The 26,220-nt window shown below is 41.7% G+C and overlaps 1 protein-coding gene across 6 annotated transcripts in view; it reads right to left on the bottom strand.

Moving 5' to 3' along the window:
- The window catches only part of LOC147010863 (teneurin-3-like), a 417,211-nt gene that overhangs the window by 352,845 nt on the left and 38,146 nt on the right, over positions 1–26,220 (bottom strand). Inside the window, exon 2 of one of the 6 annotated variants that reach the window (XM_085858959.1) lies at positions 19,055–19,356. The exons of the other annotated variants lie outside the window; for them this stretch is intronic. The gene's annotated coding sequence lies outside the window, so the exon portion shown is untranslated. The remainder of the gene's footprint in view (positions 1–19,054; positions 19,357–26,220) is intronic. 6 annotated transcript variants of the gene reach the window in all.

Genomic DNA, 26,220 nt, shown 5'->3' with positions numbered 1-26,220 from the left:
GTCGACAACCCCACACTGCCAAGCGCACATCACTCGCCGCACACGCCGGGTTTAGGGCTCGCCCGGGAATGAGGACCTCTGTGCAGCAGTTTCCTCACCGCGGAGCCGCACACACTGATTTACATGAGGCCCCACCTTACAGCGAAGGCGCACGTGGCTGATTTACCTCAGGAATAAAAAGACGAAAAGAAGAGTGTGGACGAAATGAAGAAGAAAATTATTTAAGCAACCCTAGCTATTAGATCATCACAACGCACTCCCTTGTTGTCCCGCTAAACAAAAGGAAGGGGACTATCTACACGTATATAATGGAATAACTGTCTTGGGACACCTATCTGTTGTATGCATGCAGTTCAGAGAACCGCAACTATATATATATATATATATATATATATATATATATATATATATATATATATATATATATATATATATATATATATATATATATATATATATATATATATATATATATATATATATATATATATATATATATATATATATATATATATATATGTATGTATGTATGTATGTATATATATATATATATATATATATATATATATATATATATATATATATATATATATATATATATATATATATATATATATATATATACAGAAAAAAGCACTAATGCAATGATTTGCTAATTTCACTGCACAAAGGTAACACATAATGTTAATTTTTTTTATTTTTTGTATACCTTGTCGAGGTTTGTGTGAGAGCGAACACACAACGCACAGCAAGGGGGGCATGAGACAAGAGGGGTGGGAGTGGGAAGGACAAAACAGTGGGGAACAGAGACATTGGGAGATCTGTGGAAGGGAGAGGGATGGGGCGGGGTAAACAGGGTAAACAAGATGGACAGGACAGGGACTTTCAGATCCTTACATGACAGGGACTTTCAGAATAGAAAGCAGGGAATTTAAAGGAGGTGGGCTTGGGTGGATTAACGGGGGTAGAAAAGATCGACGATTTGGATGGGAGATGATAAGAGGTGGTGGTGAACAGCTGTTTTGAAGACCTGGAGGGTAGAATGGGATTGAACAGAGTTTGGGAGTTTATTCCAAAGGTGGGGGAAAAAGAGGAATGAAAGAGTGAAGGTGAGCAGTGATTTGTCATTTTGGTAGTTTTACAAGAAGGGGGTTGTTGTCGGACCTTGAGCGCCCTGCAGAAATATGGTGGGGATAAATCGCAGACACAGCAGGGAGGGTGAGCTTGGTGAGACCGGAGAGGAGATGATAGAAGACAGAAAGACCACCGACTTGCCTGCGGTGAGAGAGTGAGAGGCCCAAAGACTCAGCCTCCTCGCAGGAGATGCCAATGGAGGGTGTTTAAATGAAGTTGTTTTTGTCACATTGTTATGGAACTGTGCCCAATGGAAAAAGGGTTGCAGATGCCTACACACAACAAACATTTATTAAAGCCGTGAACAAAAATAAGAAACAAATTGTCTACCGATGAATTTGTTTGAATAACTGAGAGATTCGATTATTGTTTCTTTTTATACTAAAACATGACTTCTCAAAATATAAATTTCTGGTGTATTTTTTTAATCCATTCTTTTAGCAACAGATGTGGCTTCAGAATAAGATGTACAATGGATATGGTCATCGACATGTGTACACAAGTCAGGTTGGGTTCAGGATGAAATGGGAAGTTTGCGAGGGGAAGGAATGGAATGGAAAAATGTATGGGGAAGGAAGATGGAGGTGAAATATTCCATCTTTTTGCTGTATGTAATATGTAGATGAAATCAAACATTACAAAATGTATATACTACTATTAATTTGTAATTGGTCACTGGCTTTGACGCAACACAAATTTTTATTACGGGCCCTATAAGGCATCAAAAAGCTCCATATATCGAATCAACAGTTTCAAATGGAGCCCCTCACCACCATTAGAGCATTTAAATTGCATCAGACGTGATGATAAATGCGAATTGTTTTAGCCGGCTCGATGACAGAAGACGCCGTTTGCATTTTCCGCCTTTATCCCCACTCCATTTAGATTACCGTGCGGGCACAGGCAACCTGCTCATACTTACAAAGTAGCGTGTTGGGTTAAAAAAAAGGATATTAGATAACGTGTTCATAGGATTACTTGAAAAATCCTCACTTGAGTTTGCCTAAATAAGCAGTTGACATTTATTTTTGTGTCTTTGCTGCAATAAGTTTGAAAGAAATACAACATGAGAAGAAGGAAAAAAAGAGATTATTTAATACAAATATGGTAAATTTAAGGAAACCTGGTTTGAATTGTCGTTTTTCCCACAAGAAATGGCATGACAGCACTCCTGCTTGGCTGGTGGCACAAATACCCCAGCTCAGTATGATGAAAACAATGTTAATAATAAGTTGTAAATGTACATTATATTTAACCTAAATTCATTCAGATGCTTCATCGTGAATGCTTCATATTCCGAAAGGCTGTACTTTGTATGAAGAGTGTGTTGGAGTGATACCAAACAATATAAAATCTGCCGACCAAACATGGAAAAAAAACAAATGAAACGATAATAATCTATAATCCATTCCTCAAATGAACTTGAGAAGAGGGAGGGAAGTTTGTCTAGTCAAAGGACACGTTTTATTTTATTTTATTCCTCTCTCTACAATACATGAATGAGGTTCATTGATGAGTGAGGTTGAACTGACAGTGGGGTAGTGGGGCAACAACTTGGCATTTGGGGAAAGAGGAAAGGGAGGAGGGGAAGAAACACTGAAAGCAGCAAAGAGGAGGGTGGGATTAGGAAAGGTCAATGGGGGTAATAAAGATCATCTGACAGAATTGGGGATGAAAAGATATGGCAGTGTACTGCTTCCTTGAAGTCCTGGAGAAAAGAGTGAGACAGAACAGCCTCTGGAAGGTGGTTGAATAAATGGGAGAAGTGAGGAATAAAAGAGTTGAGTTGTGCAGTCAGCCTGGATTTTGAAAGTTTAAGAGGGGTTACTGGAAGAATGCATTCATCCTTGAGTTGCTCGGGAAGGTTGGAGGATTGAGACAGCAGTGGGAGTAATGTCAGTCTCAATGGAGATGAAGACGGCAAAAAAAACAGAGAGACCATTGACTTACCTGCGATGTGAAAGCCTTGAGCTTCAGGCTCATCATGGAAAATTTCAATAATAAACATTCCACAAAGTATAAGAGACATAGATGTGATGTTGGGGCACCAGCCCAGAGCAGAGATCAGTACTCCATTGAGCTATGAACAAATGCCTTGTAGACTGTGAGTAGCTTTGAATTTCCAAGGAAAGACTAGGATGAACAGAGGATGCCCAATCTGCCACTGGCTTTGGGGGCAAGTTTTGCAATGTGGTTAGCCCAGGAGAGATCATGGCTGATGGTGAGGCCGATAAGTTCAAGAGACAGAACCTCTTTCAGTGGATGACCAAAGAAATAGGTGGGTTAGTTTGACAATCCGTAGCAACAGGGTGAGGCAGTGAGATTTTTCATGATCGAAGGACATTATTTCCAGATCAACAAAGAATGATGAAGCTGCAGTCTTCCAAGTGGATGGATAGGGGACTGCACAACACAATGTGGAGTCATCTGTAAAAAGGAAGATCGGATTTCTCACAGTATCACAGAGGTCGTTTATGTGGATGAGGAACAAGACTAGACCCAACACACTGCCTTGGGAGACTCCAGCCTCCACTGGGAGAGGGAAGGAGAGTTCCATTGACGGTAACACATTTACTGCATGAGTTGAGGAAGTCAAAAATCCAGGAATGAAGGTAGCCTTGAATGGAAAATGGCAGAGAGCTTGGCGAGTAAAGCTAGATGCCAGACTGTGTCGATGCCCCAGATATGTCAAAGGAGAAGGTCCTGATCTCTTAATCAGGACCTTCTCTTAAAGGGCCTCCAATAATTTCTGAGAGGAGCAGCAGCATGTGCAAAGTTGATTGACCAGAATCAAATCCAAACTGATGTTCAGAAACCAGGCTGTTTAAAAACAGGAAAGATGACAGCAGCAGCAATCATGGATTCCATGATTTTGCTTGTAATTAGAAAGAAGTACTCTGAGCTGTAGTTGATATGACCTGTTGTTGTACACTTCTTGTAGATGGTAGTAATGTTTGCTGACTCCCAGGCTTATTGGAGGTGGCCAAAGGAGAAGCCCAGACTGAATAGGGTAGACAACACAGAAGCATGAATGGCAGAGCAGGATTAGAGACCATGGGCACTGATGCCTTCAAGGCCAGTTGCCAAAGCTGGGCCAAGGCTGGACAGAACTTTCTTTATCTTCTTTAGTGAGAATGATGCAGAGTCCAGTCGACAGTGGAAATGAAGGGGTAAGATGGGGACAAAACGGGATGGGTTTTGGGTCCATGTGATTTGGAGGCAAACACAGAGTTTAGACATTTTGCCTTATCTCAGGCAGCATCTGTATATCGTAAGACTGTTTGAGGTGAGGGACGGATTGGAGGGGGTGCATACACCAGTGATGGACATAACAAGATGCCACCATCATTTGGAGGAAGGAGACTGATTGGAGAGTTCAGCCAAGCGATTTGAAAGATTTTGCTTTCCAGCATGCATCAATACAGACCTACACTTGTTGTGAACCTTATGGAATGAACTCAAGTTGCTCAAAGTGGGCTTAACTTTCCATGTTGAGAAAGCAAGCTAGCTGCTTGATTGCAACTGCCTCTCCACAGGAATCAGTGTACCATGGTCTTCAAGAAACCTAATATTAATAGTGCATGTAGGGAAAGAGAGGGAAAGAGGGGGAATGGTGCTGTATTTGGTTCCAATGGGATAGTCTCATACTCCACATGCAGGGATAATGAAGGTTATCATGGGACTTCATATTGGCTTTCATAGTATACAAGTTGCCAGTCCTGCACCATTCTCAAGGAGAGCATATTCAAAACGTGCGATAACTCCTGGTAAGAAAGATTTGGTATCATTGAACAATGGGGAATAAGGAACCGAAAGAATTAATGGTCATTAAAAAAACCCTTTAGAGTTTAGAACATATTGTTTATCCTATTCCATTTTGAGTTGAACGAAATACGGTTACAACCATATCGACTACCAAGACATTCGCAAACATAACATGCCTAGACCAGGGCAGCTTGGATTTATAAAAGTCTTCAAAAAGACTAATATTAGGCGAGTGTGGAAGAAACTCGACTTACTGTAGTTTCTGGGTAAAGTACAGTGGTGGCTTGTTGCTCCGGACACAGGACTTGCATCCTTGAGGCCGAGATAAAATCCAGCTGGAGGCAGCACCATTAAGGATTCAGATTCTCATGTTCAGGAAGTCTCGTTCGTTTCAGAACAGTCCCCTCAATATCGGATTGCCAGGAAAACCCAGTTGGCTCATTAATGACCTTCAGGGTGGGATGATCCGCCTGCGCCACAACGTCTGTTCTACATGTGATGCGATCCCACTCACTGTGGTTGACTCATTCCTTTTCCCTGTTCTGAATGACTATGGGTGTGACTATTCCACTTTACTGGCTTACAACATCAAAAAACCTAGAGTTCATAGAACACCTCAGCCCATGCAGTCTTGAGAAAAAGTACATGGGAAGGATCTTTTAAACTCATGCTTTGCGTTTCCGAGCATGATCTATATTTCCTATGAGCCTGTTTTGTCTGAATCTCAATATTCCCCGATGTTGAGAATCCAAGAAGTAAATTTGATTGGTCGAGATGGCATAATATTTTGTCCAAGTATTGCTGAACTGAATGTTTTTGGAAGTCCCAATAAAGCGATTTGTGTTCTCCAGTGTTCAAAATCTAATATTCAATTCAAATTAAGTAGTTCCTCAATCATAGACTGACGTCTGTGGAACAGACAGAGTGAACCAATCGCTTAACCCTGCTTTGTGCTTCCAGCACGGGTTAATTACCTTATCCTCACCGAAGCAATTCATCTATTTCTTTAGAAATATAATTGTTTTTCAAGGTATGAGAATTCCAATCTCCCAATAAATGATGAGTGATAAACATCTCTCAAATAATTGCAGATATTGGTGTCGATGATGTCAATGGTGTCTAAAATGGCACAATAGAATTGCAACCAGTAAACTGTGACTAATACGGAGTTTCTCATGTTCAAAGAGCTTCCGATGAATCTTCTGAGAATTCGGGCTGAACTACTCCTACAACTACTACCACCATAGTTATTATGATATTCATGTGGGGTCGTTTCTGGCCGAAGTCTTTCACGAACTAGCTGTCCAGGCCTGGCAAGGTAATTTGGGCAGTGATTTGTAATTTGTGAAGGGTGTCAGATATAACTCACCCACTCTTTCTACCACCCTTGGTTGTGTAATGTTTCGAGCATCCACTCCGAGTCTATGACGTCGGGCGGTTTGACCCCGACCCCGGCCAAGTCATAGTAAAGACTAAACATGGATCTGCTGCTTCCTTGCTTGACCTTCAGCATTTAAAGGGCAGAGTATGGATAAACACCAAGTGTTGGAATCCACGGTGAGCAGGAAATTCCAACTTCATTGCCCCTTTGAGTGCGGGGGGGGGGGGGGGGGGAAAGCGACATCTTATAAAGTTGGCATCGCTCATACCCAGCATGATCTGGGAAGTGACATCACTTCCCCCAAATTCAGTGGTTTAGTTTGTCTGAAATCAAGTCTGGTGTCTTGCATGCTGTTCTACATGTATGATTTGTGTATTCAGCTCCACTATGAGCCTTAGGTCATGTAAACATGAAAAAGTCAACAACACCTCGAGTGCTGGCAGAGAAGTCCTCTGGCTTAACATAGTCTAATCTCTCTCAGAAGAGAGTGTGCATATAGTCTAGTCTAGTCTATCCAGCCAGCCATCGTTTTCAGACTGAAGTCCACCTTCGTATTTCTTTCACGATGAAAACATGACTGACAAGACCTTTTCCCAATTGTACAATGTGTTTATCAATGATACTCTAAGGGGAGCGATGCTCTGAATAACAAGATACCAATTCAGTTTGATCCATGGCAACATTAAATTAATTTATCAATATAGTGCCGTATGGCACTGCACAATATATTTCGATTGTGAAAATTAAACTATTTTCCCTGTCCTTTTATGCACAGCTCCGAGCACCAACAGGTTTAAATTCCGAACGCTTGAGATGCAGCAAGAAAAGCTACATAATGGTACAGACTTGAGATGGGGGGATGAACAGAGATTTGAGATACCCTGTCAGGTCTCGCTAATCTCCTGCTTTCACGTATGCCTCCCGACATGGGATTAGCTGAGAGCAGGCAGTCGGCAGACAAAATGTTTAGGTGGACAGGGTGATTCCGCAGCTGCTCAGACAAGGCAACTAAAACTGGAAGACAAAATTTGTAGCTTGAAGAAGGTGGTAGGAAAGACCGATCTCTGAATTTCCATCGAGTAATGGAGGGTTGGTTGAGACAAGATGGTTAGTGAAATTGGAAAAAAAATAAAAACAAGATAAAAAGGTAACAAAAGAGAGAACAGATGGTATGAAGACAAAGTAGAGAGAAGACAGGACATGTGACAGCCTCTTCTCAACTGACCCTCCAAAACCTACACAATGAACATGGCTTCGCCCACCTCGTCATCACTTCGAGTCGTAGACCGGTGTTGTGGTTGTATTGCACGAGTCGTTAAACTGACGAAGGAGTGGCAGAGGATATGGCAACCGAACAACAAATATCGGTGCAGATTACATGTACACGCAACACATAACTGATGTAACCTTCCACAAGATTGGCAAATCAAATGTTTGCACTTTTGCTTCACTATCGACTAAGGTTGTTGGGGCAGGATGGCGGAGGGACAATGGGACGTTGCAGGAGTGAAACAAAATAAAATAAAATAACGAAGATCGTTAAGTGTAAGGGGCATTGGTGGTGGATCACGGTGCAGACATGAATGTAACAAGGCCTGTCAGAAGCCATCGATTCACTTTCGAGCGAAGCAGCATCTCCGAAATGCCAGCGCAGGCCGCAAGGTTACACGGCGGTGTTAAGCGGTACAGCAGAGCGGCCAAGCTACAACAAGGCTACCCGCCCCAGCCAGCGTACACTACCCATCAACTGTTCTCAGTTATACTCACACCTTTTGCTTAACCGACAAATAGCTCCTTGAAATAATTGTGTTTGTACTTTAGGATGTAATTGTTACTATGTTCTGCATTCTCGTAATGTCCGTAGAAGACAGACAGACATTGTCCGAAATGTATTGTTTAATTTAAGCGTTATTTGAAGTCATCAAAACTCACACATTATGAACATGTATGAAACCTGCTATCGATAATACTCCCAGTCTGATGAATAATTACACGTTCGACAGGCAATCGTAAATCGTAAAACAGGCAACATGGCCTCACCTGATCACCTCCCACCCTTCCCCCTCCGTCCATCCATTTTGCTATCAAAACCCATTTCAGTGTACGACATTGTACATATTGAGAGATGACACATGAACTGAAAATTCTCATCCAGGTTTCTCCCATTGGAATAAAATAGTTCTTAAGGAAGTGGTTGGTTTCTTAATATCTTTACATTCCATCGAAACACCAGAATGCATAATTGGAGAGAACGCGCATCTAGACACCTCAAAGATATGTATATGACACCTGCACCATCTGCAGGATAATATAAAGAGAAAGGTTTTGCACCTTAGTTGAATGATCTGAACATTACCAAATCAGATGCATTTGAAATTCTACCTTAGGTGAAAATATGGCATCCCAATGAGTGCGAGTTTGCTTCCCTCAATAGGAAGACACGGGTTTGAATCCATTAGTCAAATGTGGCATGAGATTACTTACTATCTTTTATATAAATCAAATCTAGAAGCTCCTCAATGAGCTTTAAACACAAAAACGATTCAACTGCGCAGATATGTTAACAAAGCATTTGCCATGATCGGGGCACTTTGGATTCCAGGGCCAAAAAGGTTCAGTTCAGGAAATCTTTTGTTCAACATACGTACATCAAGAAGAAAAACAAAAACCAAAACCATATGACAATCACTGGCCTCACCCCTTACACATTTCCCAGACAACATTAGCTGGTCAAACTTTACACAGGTGGCGCAGTAAAGCACCGCTTGAGAGTGACAGGCTGGGAACCTGAAACACCATTCCTTTTATTGCCAGCAGCATCTTACTTCGGTCCATACGGAGGAACTTACGGAGAAGAGAAGAAAAAACAACAACACAAGTCGTAAACGCATGCGTGATATACGGAGGCCATTACAGACGAAAGCTTAGCCCATCTGATCCAGTGGGAGCAGGAAGACAAAATTACATTATGTAATGCGGGTTCCATTGATTAGGGGGCTGGGAGCTCGAGAAGCTGTTCTAGCCGGCGGTGATCTCAAACCGATTTACGACCGGGTGAGCCGCACCCAGCTGAGCTACATGCTCGGCAAGCAGAGCTGGTAGCTGATATCCAAGAGTGCTAGATTATCATGGAAAGCAGTCTTTTCACTTCGTAATGTATCACATTCAGTTACCTTAGCAAACAAAGCTCTCAGCTGGTAACCAAAGGCCCTTGGTTATCTTCAAAAACACACCAGTTGTGTGTTAGCAAACAAGAGAGCTGGGTCATCTTCGCAAGCATCGGCAGTAGCCAAACCTTTAGGCATCGAGTTATCTTCATGAACACATTTGCTAGCCAGTAACTTGGGGGCACTCAGTTATCTTGTCCTACATTTGTAGGATACATGCAAGCTGTGGTGAGAGATCACGAGAGCTTCTAGTTTTTTGTTCCCCGAACCAAGCGTACCAAGAGCCGTGCTGAAAGAGTGAAAGTGTGGCCTTGAATTGTCTCATCCAGTCAAACAGAGATAGGTGCCTCTTTGTACCTTGTTTGAAACATCATCACGAAGACATTCCAGAATTATCAACATGGATTTTTAAGCAATTTCTGTGGCTCACCCGTATTTGAAATTGCCTGATGCAGGAAAACGCGATGTGAATTTTTCACACTTATGAACAAACCGATGGATATGCTGACGCTTACTTCCAGCTCTGAGTATATTCCCTAATCGAAGCAAGACTTAATGATAGAACTACAGAATAAATCAGAGCAAATCAAATAGATAATGATTCTGGTAAACATAATCTACATCATTAACTGAGCTGGGTAAATGGTGCACTTCAGGGGAATGTCATGCCATGTTGGAAAAATTCTGTCTCATCTATTAATATAAAACCATGGTAACGGATGACAAAAGCCAAAGAATACACAGATCTGGTAGCTGGCCCCCCAAACCCATCCCCCTTCTCCACACCATTTAAAAAAAAAATGATATGAACCACCTGTGTGTACCCATTTCACACCTGCACCTGCATTGCATGCTTCGCATACACAAGTTCTAATGAAGGTTCAAAATCAAGGGCTTTATTGGCTCCAGGTAGCCTCGTTCACAAAAAACTAAACTACGAATAAATGAATAATCGTGTTTGAAACAAAAAAACGTGAACAAGTTGGCCAAGCTCTCTTTGGGTGAAAATAACCGTGTGTGATCACTTCCCTCTTTACCAGTTTAACTAATGATCCCTGCCGAAGAGAGGGGGGTACTGACACCATATTTCGCTCCCAAGGGAGCGGGTATGACTCGAGAGAACTAGAAGGGCACTCGGGAGAGCGCATACCGTTTTAAGTCTTGATTAGGGGACCCAACTTGTGTGTGTGTGTGTGTGTGTGTGTGTGTGTGTGTGTGTGTGTGTGTGTGTGTGTGTGTGTGTGTGTGTGTGTGTGTGTGTGTGTATCTATGTGTGTATATACAATATATATATATGTGTGTGTGTGTGTGTGTGTGTATATATACAGAATATATGTGTGTGTGTGTGTATATCTATGTATATATTTGAGTGTGTGTGTGTGTGTGTGTGTGTGTGTGTGTGTGTGTGTGTATGTGTGTGTGTGTGTGTGTGTGTGTGTGTGTGTGTGTGTGTGTGTGTGTGTGTGTGTGTGTATATACAGAATATATATATGTGTGTGTGTATATCTATGTATATATTTGAGTGTGTGTGTGTGTGTGTGTGTGTGTGTGTGTGTGTGTATGTGTGTGTGTGTGTGTGTGTGTGTGTGTGTGTGTGTGTGTGTGTGTGTGTGTGTCGTTGTTTGGTATGTTCATATGTGGGTTTCAGGATGTGGAATGGAGTCCTCCAAGTGAGGCCTCGAAGTATCCACCTTCATTTCGGTAAGGGGTCACGATTGATGGACAAAGCTGTAAAGTTTTGTTTTCAAAGTGTTGTGCCGAGGGTTCTCTTCAGGATCAATACCGAGCCCAAGGATGGCTTCCAACTGTAGTTCGTTTGTAGTGATTTTCCCAGGGATGGTTCTTAATATCTCTGTGAGGTTCTTTGCCATCACTGGACAACTTTGGAATTCTTCAGCTTCCAGGATCTTTTCACTTCATGATTGAGGTTTTGGTATTTGGTTATTTCCTTGATTTCTGCATCGTCAGCCCAAAGTCACCGGTATTGACACCTCAATTAGCAATGCCTTCTTCTCTTTTTTTTTGCACCTAAGTATGATATCTGGTCACAATGCTTTGTTTTTAATGTTCACACACGATGGGGTCAGAAGGTCGTACGTAAGCGGTACTTCAATATTTTCAGTGATTGCTTTGGCTTCATTTCCCCACAAATTTTCTGGAACTGGAATATCAAAGTTTGTGCAGATGTGCCAGCGGATGATTTTACAAACTCTGTTGTGTCGTCGTATGTACAGCTGTTCTGACATGTTTTAAAAAAAAATTCTCTCGTGCTTGATCATTCGGTGTCACATATAATTCTCTTTGCTCACCCCTCACCTGACTTTTTTTTTCCTCCTCTTTCCCACCCTTTGCTCTCACTCATTCCCCTCCCCACTCCTCATAAAATGCAGCACTCTCCTCCCACTCCTCTGCCACTCTCTCACTGTCTCTGTGTGTGTATGTGTCTCTCTCTGCTCTCCTGCACACACACAAACACAAATACACACACCCTCCCTCCCACAGTGAATAGCAACGTTTAGTGAGGTGTCGCACTCCCCACTTCCCCACTAGATTTTGAAAGCAGGACGAAAATCACTTGACCACAGGTGATGCTCTACCCCCTTACAGATTCCTCACACTTAAGCCTCCTTGTCCACCCTTAGTGCACGTGCAGTTTTTCGTATCAGCTCCCTGAACAGCTCAGCTCTGCCATTCAATCTGGCCCTGCGACTCTGGTCAATGAAATCCAGTGTCCTTGAGTTAAGAGACAAAATTCTTCGTTGCCCTGCGGTGAGTTCCAAGACATCCACCAGCAACAACAAGGATGGTGGTCTTGAAGCTACTCCACAACTCTTCAGGATCCTCCAAAATACCCAGTCTCCCCAAATCTTCCCTCAGCCTGTTCGCAAACTCCTCAGCAACCCTCTTGTCCTTGAGCTTACCAACATCCAGCCGAAGCTGGGATGGTACCATTCTCCTGGATTTAACTTACAACTTCAGAGTTGCTTCAACAAGCCTGTGGTCGGTATTGAAGAACTGAGCACTCCGATCGACCCTGCAGTTCTGGATTACCCTCCAGTGACCATCAATGAGCACATGGTCACTCTCCCTTGCCACACCACCAGCATTGGGATACCAAGTCCAGCGATGAGCCTGTGGGCAATGAAACCATGAACCAGCCACCCTCAGTCCACGACTTCTTGCAAAGTGAAGGAAACTAGTGCTATTCTGGTTCATAGTTCCTGACCCATGAGGACCAACCCATGTCTCATAACCATCCCTATCATTTCCAATCAATGCATTTAAATCCCCCAAGATGAGACGTGTATCTCGCCTGGGGCACTGATCAACCACAGACTCGAGCATGGCATAGAATGCATCCTTCATGGTGGGATCACTCGCCTCATTCGGAGCATATACAGAGACCAGGGAAATGACACCCAAGGAGTGACGAATCCTTCGTCTCATAATTCGCTTGTTGACCGGTATTACCTGAATAATAATAATTGGAGTCAGCTTATTGGACACAGCTACAGCATCTTCTTGAGTATGGTAACCATCAGAGTGACCAGACCAATCGTAGGTTTAACTACCCACCATGATCTCGCCGCAATCCAGTCTCCGAACCTCAGAGAGTGCTGCAATACCGATGTCCATACGCTTGAGCTCAGAAGATAATGGAGACAGGTGATCATCTTCTCTTCGGGATAGGACATTCCAGGCACCCACCCGAAGGGAATGCCTCGGGTTAACCCAAGGAGACCGCCGTCTGGTGGATGACACCTCAGCACCACCCCGACACACACTACCACAATCTGACCCTGGAAGGTTACCCCATGGTTTCCCCCCTATCATCAAAGATTGTGGGCCCCGAAGGCTTTGCCACAATCTCGTCATCCGGTGAGCTGCCCTGCGAAAGGCAGCTGCACAGGAGGTACTCCCACAGAGTATGTTTTCAGATTTATTTTTGCTTTTGGTATGTTTTATGGAATGAAGTGTTTTACGGTGGCCAGAGTGCAAATCCTGCCACCAGTCTCCTGATAAAAAAGTAACCCAACTGCAGGAGGACATCAACAGACACAGTTGGACACTAGATATGGATGGCTGTTGGCTCACACGGAGTTCCTCCACCCATTGACAGGTTTTGTTTTTAATCCTGCTGAGTGTCCATATCATACACCCTTCTCATCAAGAAACTTGGTGGGAGAGATGGTTTAGTCATCGACAACCCGACCATGAAACAGGTTAGTGCAGGTTTACACGGCACCTGTAGGAAGTCACAGATCTCATCGTTATGATCCCACTGATCGATCAGATAAATCAACTTCGGTCCCATGGCCGAAATCCAATCAGCTTGTTCTTGTCACCCAACTAACTCATCCACCAAGTTTCATCTGAATCCATTGATAACTTTTTTGAGATATTGTGCTATTTATCGTTTTTGGCCGCGTCTCTCAATGGTGAAGAATGACTTTCGAATTAAATGAAATTCTCGGATCCGGACCTGGATCTTCACCAAAGTCCAAAATCGAATCAATCAGTCCTTGTTCCACACCCAACACATACATTGCGCCTTGGCCGTCCGAACCCATCCATAACTTTTTGAGATATCCCGCTCACAAACAGACAAACAGACGTAGACAAACGGGGGTGAAAAATCAACTCCCATCCACCTTCAGTGATGTAAGTAATGAGCTTTTAGATTATTGCACTTTTTTGGGGGTAATCTTCATGAAGAATGAACTTGTGTGCTGAATTCAGCACATATTGCAGATATTTAGGCGAAGGTGACCACAAATCGACCCTTAACACGAGTATGGTTTTCATGTCGGTGATGGTTGATAAACCTTTAAAAATGGACCTTTAGGTCAACATGAAAATTAAGTTTGCAAAAAAGGTTAAATGTTTTTTGCTAAGCTTTAATTTTCAAAAAGATTGTGACAATAATAAATTAGAAGGGCACTCGGTAGAGCGCATACCTCCGCCATGCCTGATCCACGAGAACATATCTGTCCCAATACATTTTTGAAATATCATGCTGTATATCGTTTTTGGCCCTATCTCTCAATGGTGAAGAATCACTTTAATAATTAAATAATTCGCGTACGTAGATCCGTATTCGGATCTTCACAAAAATCGAATCCATTCGTCCTTACCACACACCCAACCTGTTCACCAAGTTTCGTCTGAATCCGTCCACCACTTTTTGAGATATCGTGATACATATAGTGTTTGGCCCTATCTCTTAACGATGATGAATTACTTTAAAAATTCTAGTAGTTGGATCCGGATCCGGATCTTCACCAAAATCTAACAGTTCATCCTTGTCACACACCGAACCTGTCCACAAAATTTAATCCTGATCTGACAAACAACTTTTTGAGATATTCTGCACACAAACAAACAAACAAACAAACAAACAAACAAGCCGGTAGGCGGCGATGGGTCGTCGAGCATGGAAACTATAAGATATAGAGCAAAATGGATGTCATACAGTGGATTGGGAATCACCTTAAGGTTATGCATATCAAATCTCATCCAGTTCCATCTACTGATAACTACTCGATATCCATTTGAATGAAAAGTACCGAAATGCGGTTTGAAATCGGAAATCCCCAAAGTTCGAGGGGGTGCTGTGGGTGAACAAAAATCTAAATCGAAAATCCGGCTCGGTTGTTTGTGCACAATGTATTCCACACGATTAGTGTGAATTTTCATGACCATCCGACCATAACCCTAGGAGGAGTAGCATTTGGCGCGAAGACACCTCCAGCTCTCGCATATTATCGATTTTTGCACCAATTGACCTTTGACCCCTGACCTAAGCGAAATCGGTCAATATGTCCTGAGGCAAAGTTGTAGTACTCATTGAGTACCATGAACCTGCAAAGTTTCATTCGTATCGATGCACTCACCTGGTCACTAGGGGGCCTTCAATTTTCGCCAATTTTTGCGCATACCCTAATTGTCGGGGGCGCTGCGGGTAAAGTATTCCATATATCACAAAAAAACGGAATATATTTGATAGAGCATCACCTGTGGATCATTCGTGCCAAATTTCATAACCCTACGTGGGATAATGGCTTTCGGAATTGATTTCGCGTGAACGGTACCGATTTTGAAGGTTTTTCGGTTGTTGCTCGGGAACCAAAGCGTCCCTAGCAACCATCACAATTTCCAAAGCACTAAGTCATAAGATGTACCTACCACCCAGTTTGGTCAAAATCCGCCCACATTTACTACCAATTATGCTGATGACAAACGAACAAACCTCCAAACAAACAGACAGAATTACTGACAATAAGTGTCACCTATTTTGGCGATCCAACAAACAGACAGAAAGGGGTGAAAACACAACCTCCTTCACCTTCGGTGGAGGAGGTAAAAATAAAAACAAATGAATAAATAATTGCTTATTGATCAGTGATCATATGAAGTCGACGTTTGGCATCCCTTGTTGATATTGTCATGTCATCTTTCTATTAAAAAATTGACCAACTAAAATTGGGGGGAAAAAATAAACCACCAATTGGCAGAAGTCTGGCACATCTGATCAATCATCATGTGGTCCTCATCGTAGTTATTGACCAATAAATGATTTCATGATCAACCCTGTGCAGGGATGTTAGAATATGGTCCTAAACATGGCCGACGTCCTATTTTCTGGCCTGTATAAGTGAGTGCAAGCAGAGGGAGCTGGTTTCACGTCCCTTCTGACCTGATGGTCCTAAAAGATGTGGTGCATCAAACAACTATTTCAGTTAAATAAAACTCTCAAAAAAATGAATGCTGGACTCGAAAGTTCAAGGGAAAGGACAACCAAATGAGCTATCCTGCAGCCCCAATAAGATGTCAAGCAATTTCGAAAAAAAATGTGCCCATGACGTGCAAGTCTGAACAAAAACAGGAATATTAATACAATAATAAAAAAACCGCTTACCTATTCAAACCATGGCAGCTCAACACCTGCTGTTTGACAGCTCTATTTGTGAGGCACTCAGGCACTGTAAAAGCCTACCGTGGAATCAATCATAGGGTGCAGCACTCGGCACCACCACATGGCACCAAGCACCTGTCAATGCAACCATTGGCATGTCACCCGTTAGACAAGTTCAAACGTTTCCTCTTTTACCAAAGCACAGAGAAAACGACTGTGCAAATGCCACATCCCCATGTCCTTCCATCAAAATCACTGCCCAACTACATCTCGACTCAAACTTATTGCAATTCATTCAAGGCCTGTTCATAGACTATACCACTGACCCAGATCACTGACCAATCAGAGTTCCCCATCTTAGCACACACAGCAAAAAACACCAGCCTTGTGCATATTATTGGGTTTCATGTTTACACGCCAGCTACATCTCCATCAGAGGACAGTACTATCATTTGAGAAGTGTCTTTGTGTGTTTCTTTGACTTTATATATGCACTCCTGAACCGCAACACTGAACGAGATATAACAGCTTCTGGTTGCACTTGGGGTGTACATGGGATGGTTTTAGATCATAAAAAATTAATAGTCCCAGAGGTTCAGGGTGGGGATGGAGATTCCAATTCTAATCTATGTAAATATGTCTGGCATAGTCATATCAAAGACTTATTGGTATAATGGTTAGAGTGTGTGCTCTGAGTCTGAGAGATTGGTGGTTCGAATCTTGGCTGAGTCATAATAAAGAATTTAGAAATGATATTTGCTTGCTTCCTCGCTTGATGCTCTGGATTTTAAAAGGACAGAGCATGGACAAACAATCATATATAGCTTGACAACCATTGTGATGGCTTGGTGGACCACTAGACCTCCTTCTCCACTGAAGTTCCTTGTCAGGGAACTGATACGATTGTTATTAATGTTCTGCTCCCAGTGGGAGGGGGTATGACGTGTCATACTAGAATATAATACGTCAATCCTGGTGACTTAACACGTCTGTAATGCTGGAGGAATTATCCCATCTCTAAAATGTGTTCTTTGCTGGAATACCAAATCCTCCACCTCCTCACCTTTAACTCACCCCAATATATAATATCTTTGTATGTGATCCAAAATTAGAGACAAAATTATCATTATCTTCATTTCCTAACTCAGCAGGCTTGGTCGGGAGGCAGCAAACAATTGATGTAACAACTTAAAATGTATATTTCATTTTTACAAGCACATAAATGCACCCCAAATGTACAAGGATAATAAATGGGTGTGTTATTAATACATGTCTGGGCTCTCCGAATTAGGAAGAAAAACCGTTATGTGCTAGATGCATTAATCGGCCGTGGCGTAAAATAATGCAGAATCGATGTTAGGGACATAGCTTCAGCCTCAACATTATTACTTTGCGGAAAATCATGGGAATTTAAATTAGGAATTGAGAGTTCAAAAGTGAGTTGAGTTCATTGTGACAGTAATCTTTGTGTCTGTGTACATTTATCTCTCTATAATTTAAAATAAATATTCATACATTGTGGCAAAGTAAACCTGTGGCCCATAAAGCAGTGAAGGAGCAACAAAGAACTTTGTGGATAAAAAGGTATCTGGAATGTCAGAGAGAGGGAAAAAGAGAAAAAGAGAGAAAGAGAGAAAGAGAGAAAGAGAGAAAGAGAGAAAGAGAGAAAGAGAGAAAGAGAGAAAGAGAGAAAGAGAGAAAGAGAGAAAGAGAGAAAGAGAGAAAGAGAGAAAGAGAGAAAGAGAGAAAGAGAGAAAGAGAGAAAGAGAGAAAGAGAGAAAGAGAGAAAGAGAGAAAGAGAGAAAGAGAGAAAGAGAGAAAGAGAGAAAGAGAGAAAGAGAGAAAGAGAGAAAGAGAGAAAGAGAGAAAGAGAGAAAGAGAGAAAGAGAGAAAGAGAGAAAGAGAGAAAGAGAGAAAGAGAGAAAGAGAGAAAGAGAGAAAGAGAGAAAGAGAGAGAGAGAGAGAGAGAGAGAGAGAGAGAGAGAGAGAGAGAGAGAGAGAGAGAGAGAGAGAGAGAGAGAGAGAGAGAGAGAGAGAGAGAGAGAGAGAGAGAGAGAGAGAGAGAGAGAGAGAGAGAGAGAGAGAGAGAGAGAGAGAGAGAGAGAGAGAGAGAGAGAAAAGACACACACACGAAAGTGAATATACTACAAGACCTGAGAGGGCTCCGTTCCACCTTTTGAAACCCGCATATGGAGATGACAACACACACACACACACACACACACACACACACACACACACACACACACACACACACACACACACACACACACACACACACACACACACACACACACACACACACACACACACACACACACACACACTGGGTCAGCTGAACAAAATAGGGTTATTTAGATTTCAGTAAACGATCAATAACATTGATGTTTTAAAGCTGGAGCAAAAATAAATCCAGGAGTGCACCATAGCAATATTTGGGAAAGTCACCTCATTTCCTGTTTTTGAGGTCTTACACAAACATATGGTGTCTATTTACATTCGGTGTAGCCAAGTGGTGACTTTGGACCCTTTTTATATGAATTCCCATTTTCGATAAGTCATATACTGTAAATATAATGATTTTTTCAAAATATAAACGAAAGTTTTTATTGTGCCGTTGACCTTCGATGTGTGAAAATAATGCGGTACTGAAACTTTTGAAGAAATTGGCCAAAGTAGAAAAGGACTTACCTTGTGTAGCTTCTCTTGGTTTATTTATGCACCTTTCTTTGAGTGGAAGACGATGTGGGTTAATTATGAAAATCCGAGCCACCTGGGTAATTGCGAAGGTGAGAGGTCAGGTCAGGTATTGGAGCATGCTCCAGAACTGCACGCCGCTGTGTCCACTACAGGGGCCTCCATCTGGCCATCTCCCAGGCAGATGCCTGGCCCATCCCCATCTCCTTACGATGCCGATCACCCTGCTGCAACCACGAGGGACATGGTCAGCTCGTTGGCCTCCTCCATTCACGAGGCTCCCTCGCTGAGAGAATCTGGTGAGCAGAAACGGTGTCAGGAAAACGAGCCACATGTCCATACAGCCGCAGCTGATACTCACAAACTATACAGGTAACAAGTGTCATCTCAGTCTTTCTCAGCAACCGCTCATTGGACACAAAGTCTGACCAGCGAAAGCCAAGGAGTCTCTGAAGAGACCTGGTCACCAAGGAGTTAAGTCCCCATCTCAGATCCCTGATCAAAGTCCAAGTCTCACATCCATAGAGCAAGACTGGAAGGACCAAGGACTGAAAGACTCAGACTTTTGTGATCCTGCATTGGTACCGACAGCACAACAGCCCATGCTCCAGTGAATCCATGACTCCCCAAGCCTGAACTGGATGTCTATTGACCTCTGGCTCACAACAGGTGGAGACATGAATATCACTGCCAAGGTAAGTGAATCTTTCTGTGACCTCACCATCCTCACCACAAATGGAAACAGATAAGAAAGCAGCTTGAAATGACAAATGACATCTTAGTTTTGACCCAGGAAACCTGAAATCCCAGCAGCTCCAACTCCTCATTCAGCAGCTCGAGTGCCCCCATAAGGAATTCCATCGTCTCCGCAAAGATGACTGCATCAACTGCATGAAATTAAGATCAGACATCTTGACATTCCCAAACGATGCACCGCAGCTTGATCTCTCTGACATCCTCCCCAGAATCCAGTCCATATAAGCGCTGAAAAGAGCTCACCTCCCAGAACAGCTGCTCAGCTCTGCTATTAAGCCTGGTCCTGCGACTATGGACAATGGTATTCTGTTTCCCTCAGAAGACAAATTTAATCTTCGCCTGATGGTGGATTCCAAGACATCCATTGGCTACTTCAAGGATGGTAGTCTTGATGACATTCCATAACTCTTCATAATTCCCCAAAACACCCAGACCCCACAAATCCTCACTCAGCCTGTTCACAAACTCCTCAGCTCCCCTCTCATTCTTGAGCTTGCCAACATCCAGCATAGGCTGGGATGGTACCATTCTCCTCTATTTAAGCTGCAATTTTGGAGTTCCTACAACAAGCCTGGGGTCGGTATTGAGGAACTGAGCACTCCAATGGAAGAGCAGGAGACATTTCTGGGGAAGTTGGTCATAACCAAATCTAGAAGGGAGGATTTGCCATTGGCAGAAAATCCAGGTCAAAAAGTTTACAGATTGATTTAATCTCATGGAGTCAGATAAATCATTTGTAAAGTCCCGTGGCTGGTGAGAGAGGTACAAACACCCAACCAATGGTCATGGTGACAATTGAAATCACCACATATGGGGAAGAGTGAGTTGGGGTGAATGCTTAAAATTTGATCATGAGAGCGAGAGCGAGAGCGAGAGCGAGAGCGAGAGCGAGAGCGAGAGCGAGAGCGAGAGAGAGAGAGAGAGAGAGAGAGAGAGAGAGAGAGAGAGAGAGAGAGAGAGAGAGAGAGAGAGAGAGAGAGAGAGAGAGAGAGAGAGACAGAGAGAGAGAGAGAGAGAGAGAGAGAGAGAGAGAGAGAGATGTAAATGTAGTCATCATTGCAGGACGGTTTGAAGGACAGTACAGCCAGGACAGGGTTCAGGTTGGTTAAACTGGAGGAGAGCCAGGGAAACACACTAAGGAGTCAGGGGTATTCTGTAAGAGAAAGGATTATATTTAACAGATGATGTCTTGTTTATTGGCAGCATCATGGATTGAGAGACCTGTCAGGTTAGAGCGTAGATTGGTGTCGGATGTTTGAGTTCTACAGAGTTAGGGACAAGGAAGGATGAGCTGGAAAGGTGCAGGAATGTGGAAAGAAGCAAGGAGTGGGGGTGGGCACTGAGATAGTGTGGGGCAGGGGGGATGGGAGGGTGTGGAACGAGGGGGAAGCTGAGAGAGGTTTGGGACGAGGGGCAGCAGATAGGGGAGGGTACTGACACGATGGGTTTGAGGCCATTAATGGACGTGAAGGGGGGTTGATTGTTGTGTGCACACAACCACTGCAGACTTCTCAAGATTCTCAAACTGGACATATGGAGAGAAACGTCATGAGAGGGTGGAAAAAAGGTTTTCCAATTGAAGGAACGAAGGAAAATGGAGCTGAAGGTATGAGAGGAGAGGAAGGTGGATGAACTAAACATTTCGGAGTGAAAAGGTTTTGGGAAATAAGCCTTGTGAAAAGAAAAAGAGGAAGACATTGTGATTTAGAAGAAGAATGCAAGGGTAGTTCCTGACGAAGGTAGTCGGGAGGATGAGGTATCTTAAAAAACTTGTTTTTTTTTCCAAGCAATTTTTTTTAATGTATTAAGAGCTTTTTAAGGAAGAAACATTTTATTTAATGAAGATTCAGTTTGGGAATATTGAAAAGGAGAAGGGATAGAGAATGGAGGAACTGGGTGGGACAGATCGAGGTTGTTTATTGTTATTGTTGTTGTTTTCGGCAGGAGAGAAGAAGAGTTTTTGGTATTTGTAATTTTTTTGGAGCGAGGAGGGGAAAAGGGTCAAGAAGAGAGATCAGAAATGAAAATACTTTGGAGAAAAGGAGCGAAAACGAAGCATGTGGGATAAGTTGACCAGACTTTAAAAGGGACACTGAAATCGACAATTCAACACAACTAGCTGGGTATGGTATGGCACAGAAAATTGGACAAAAACATGACCAGCGACACAGGAATGAAAATAAAATTATGAAACAACGTATCTGGTCCGGGAAACTTAGCTTGGATGAGCTGGAAGGAGGAACTCACGAACCAGCAACACAAGTGAAGGCCTGGAAGTCAACTTCCTGGACCATTTGTGAAATCTCACATAGACGGCTCAGAATCATAAAATCTCAAAGTTATGAATCCTCGGCATTGTTTTACACTTATGGTGATGCATTTGTTTGAATGTTCCATTAAAAATATTACATTTCTTTCAGAAATCTTATGTTGATACCGATTAAAATATCACAAACATATTGGTTTGAACGAGTAATAAAGAATACATTTTTCGACAACACAAGATGACACGTTGCAAAAGCACTGCACGTAAACCATACCACTCAACTGGACATCAAAAGCAATATAAAAACACTGAAAAATATCACAAGGTTCATATTATTCAAAACACTGAAGATCGTTTGGAATAGACTTTGAATTGTGCATTCAAGGCACGATTAGGCAAGGCAAATGAATTATTATAACGATACACTGGAAACTGCATTCAAACCGAAATCGCAAACACAGTAATAACACTTTCAATCACTCACCAACTTTTGTGCAGCAGATACTGTAAATTTAAACAAAATATGTGAAAATGATTATTTATTTGCTTTTTTACTGTGGTCTAAGTACAAAAACACGCGCACGCATGCACGCATGCACACACGCATGCATGCACGCATGCACACACGCACGCACGCTACTTCTTAAGCACCATGGATGTGCGACAACCCAGTTTACAACTAGGTTTAATTAATAATGAAGAGCAACAGACATCAAAATATTGTTTCAAACCTTTGTTAAGTTGTGAGGTCTTAAAAACCTCAAAAATTAGGTAAAAAATAAAAAATATCTTTTCATGTAATTAAAGTAAATTATAACACAAATGAAATACAGCAGCAGCAACAGCAATAGCAGCAGGAATAACAACAACAACAACACTACCATCATTTATTGGGTGGTCGCTAGACTACCGTTATTCTCCTGTTTTCCACATGTCTGTATGTATGTAATGGACAGCTCTGGAGGCCAGAGGAGTCAACCGATTTTGATGAAACTTGACTGGTATGTTCATACCAGGATATAGTTGCATGCTTTTGAGCATCGTTGCTCTGGACGCCACCGTTGCCTAGCAACGGGACTTTGAAATTTTTGATAAAATCCGAAAAATATTTATATACGAGCATAACCCACGCTCTGCGCAACATGTTGGAGTGGGTGTGTTTGAGAAAGGAACTGATGCAGAGTATCAGTAGTAATTTTACTTTAATGCAGTAAATGGAATACGATTTCACTGTTTCAGAACCATTTTATTTACTTTTTTTTGTACCATGCACCTCATATGGTCTTTGAGATAATGTAAGCCGAATATCACGTTACTTGAGCGCAGAACAAAGTCGAAGATAGCGCGACATGAAACCACAAACTCGGAAATAATATATAAGATTTTTTTTTTTTCCGAAAACCAAAACTCAAAAATCGGCTTCCGCACTTTTATGCTGTTCCGCACTATAATCAACATCTTTGTCAAAATATTTCAGCCCGATCCATCAAAAACTATGACTAGTATACAATTATATAGCGACCACCCATGTCGCCTACTGGCTTGTTACTTCATTTTGTTTCTCCACTCACATCTCACACAGATATTTAATTTATTTATCTTGCCATGAACTTAAGACATTTGCTGGGCAGGAAGGGTATTAATTAATAGGTGATCAATTCTCTTGACCTTACCTGAGGTGGTACTCTCTTACAAAACAAAACCAAGGCAGCGACTCGGGAGGAGTTTCTTCGTAATCACATACAAGGCAAAGACATAAGTAGACATCAATGTGCATACATTACATGAATTACAAGGACACCAGTAACAATGGAAAACATGCTTGTAGATATCATCAAACTTCACATGAAGCAGACAATGGAAAAGCACAAACGTATATGGGATTTGAACATAGATGGGTTCCCGCATAATCACGAGTCAGGGGTTCAGATGGGAATATTATCAGGCCAAGTAAACAGCAACACTAACAGGTTCAATCATAAGAAAACATCACAGTCAGTTCCAAGTGAATGCTCCAGAGACTCAGGACTAAACCTTCATTGGATCCTTCTTGTGAACTTCTTCCAACCCGATCTCCTTTTTCCTGTATTTATCAGGGAAACCGACGAACACAGCAACAATGCCTTCCACACATCATAGATCATGTTGACATGTGCCCAAGAAGCCAACTTCACAGCAAATGATAAGCGAATCCTTGAAAAGTTCTGTAATGGAGAGGTTATCAACATCGGATTTGTCAACAGACGTGTCTACTTACAGAGCAAAGCAGTCTGCCATTGAGAATGAATCAGGCATTTCATGCAATCATTCAAACTTTTCGGTGGTCAGCACCTCCCCGTTGGTGGAAAGGTCATGGAGCACGAATTTTTCCATCAGAAAGAAGGAATGTGTTTGAGTTGTGGTCAAGGTGTTACGCAAGTAAAATATCACACTCAATATGCCCTGAAGATAGAGGTTGATGGGAGCAAGATCAAAACACCAATCAAACCAAATTATTATGGACATCCGTGATTTATCACAGAGATGAAGAAATTTGCTCTGTGGTATTATCACCACATATTACCTCCACCTCCAACAGGTAGGCACCTCAGGGAGCTGCAAATGGAAGAATAGACATTCTGTTGATGGAAATCAGTGAAAGAGAAAGTCCTTCTTTCACTCAATCAATTGCTCTCGTATTGTTTGGGTTATTGAAACTGCCACCGTAAAAAGGACTTAGCATGGCACAGTGACACATCCACAATGCTGTGAGGTCTTTCTACACCCATGTCAATGAAGGAAGTTGTGAAATAAATGTTTTTTTTTCCAACAGACATGTATATATTTATATATTTGTTATAATTGGTTTAATATATAATAATTGGCTGCCCTCATGAGAACTTGTGAATGTCGAACCTTGGATTTGGGATTCCAGTGAAAGTGACAAGAGGACGAAGCTATTAGGACCATCACATGCATGTGCCCCAATTCCATTTTACTTCATTTGCGTGATACCTACAGGGTGCTTAAGCTATCAAAACCCCATTTATCAAAAGGTCACATCATAATAGACTGGTCAAAATAGGCCATTTTAGGGTCAAACCCACCACAAATTTCAATAGTAATCATTCAAGTTTTTTTTCACTCCAAATATATCATAGAATGACATACTAAAAGTCACCTTAAATCGGGGCATTGGAACAGCTTCATTTTGACCTCAGTTTAAGGTAACTTTGAAGAAAAAATTGACAGCCAAAATATAGGGGAGGGTATCGTAACATGACCATATCATGACAAATTACTGGCCGATTCTCAATATTAAGATATCAGTAGATTCACAATAAAATTACCTTTCAAACAACACCACAAGTAATGATGTAGACCTAAAATTAACATCATGACAGAAGAAAAACATTTCTGCCTATCACTAAAAATTATCGAATTTAGACATATATGTTGACATTTTTAAATTCACAATTATTTAATTTCCAAAGTAGGTCCGCAATTGGTCTGAATATCTATATACATGTTTTCTGACTGTCACAGTTTTTAAATTTTGCCAATATGTAATGTAGTTAATGAGATATAGGCTTGTAGCATGGTATTGTGTACCCTGTGGTCCTAAATGAGGAGAAAGCTTAGAAATTGAACCCAGGTTTAATAAGATAAACAATCTTAATGTTATATAATGCCCAAGTGTCTGTGCTTTCAGAAAATGTATACTTTGCTATGGGTCCTATGGATATAGTTGCTACAAAGCATGTTTTTTTATACAAACACAGGCTATTTTTTTCCATTTTTATAGGTCATTTTTTAGAAATGGGTTACATGTATTATTGTATATGTTGTCCAAAATGGTTGAAATTGCATTTTTTTGTTTGATATATATCATTATACGTAAGAATAGAACAATTCCTCGAAACATTATATTTCTTATGACCTTCAGCATATCTTGGCACCTTCAAATGTGTAAAATCTCAGATTTTGCAAAATTTCCCCCAGTCATAGTGAAGCTTACAAAATATTATTCCAGAAATTTGAAATGCATCTGATAGAACATCTTAAATAGCAATTTACTTCTGCATAAAGTGATGATTTAAAATGGCAAGTTTCAACATGGATCATGACTACATACCAGTTTTTAGGTTCACTCCCATGA

The sequence above is a fragment of the Eptatretus burgeri genome, chromosome 16, assembly GCF_056783735.1.
Source record: "Eptatretus burgeri isolate ZD-2024b chromosome 16, Ebu_testis_v1, whole genome shotgun sequence".
Taxonomy (NCBI): domain Eukaryota; kingdom Metazoa; phylum Chordata; class Myxini; order Myxiniformes; family Myxinidae; genus Eptatretus; species Eptatretus burgeri.
This window is presented reverse-complemented; position numbering and strand designations above follow the sequence as displayed.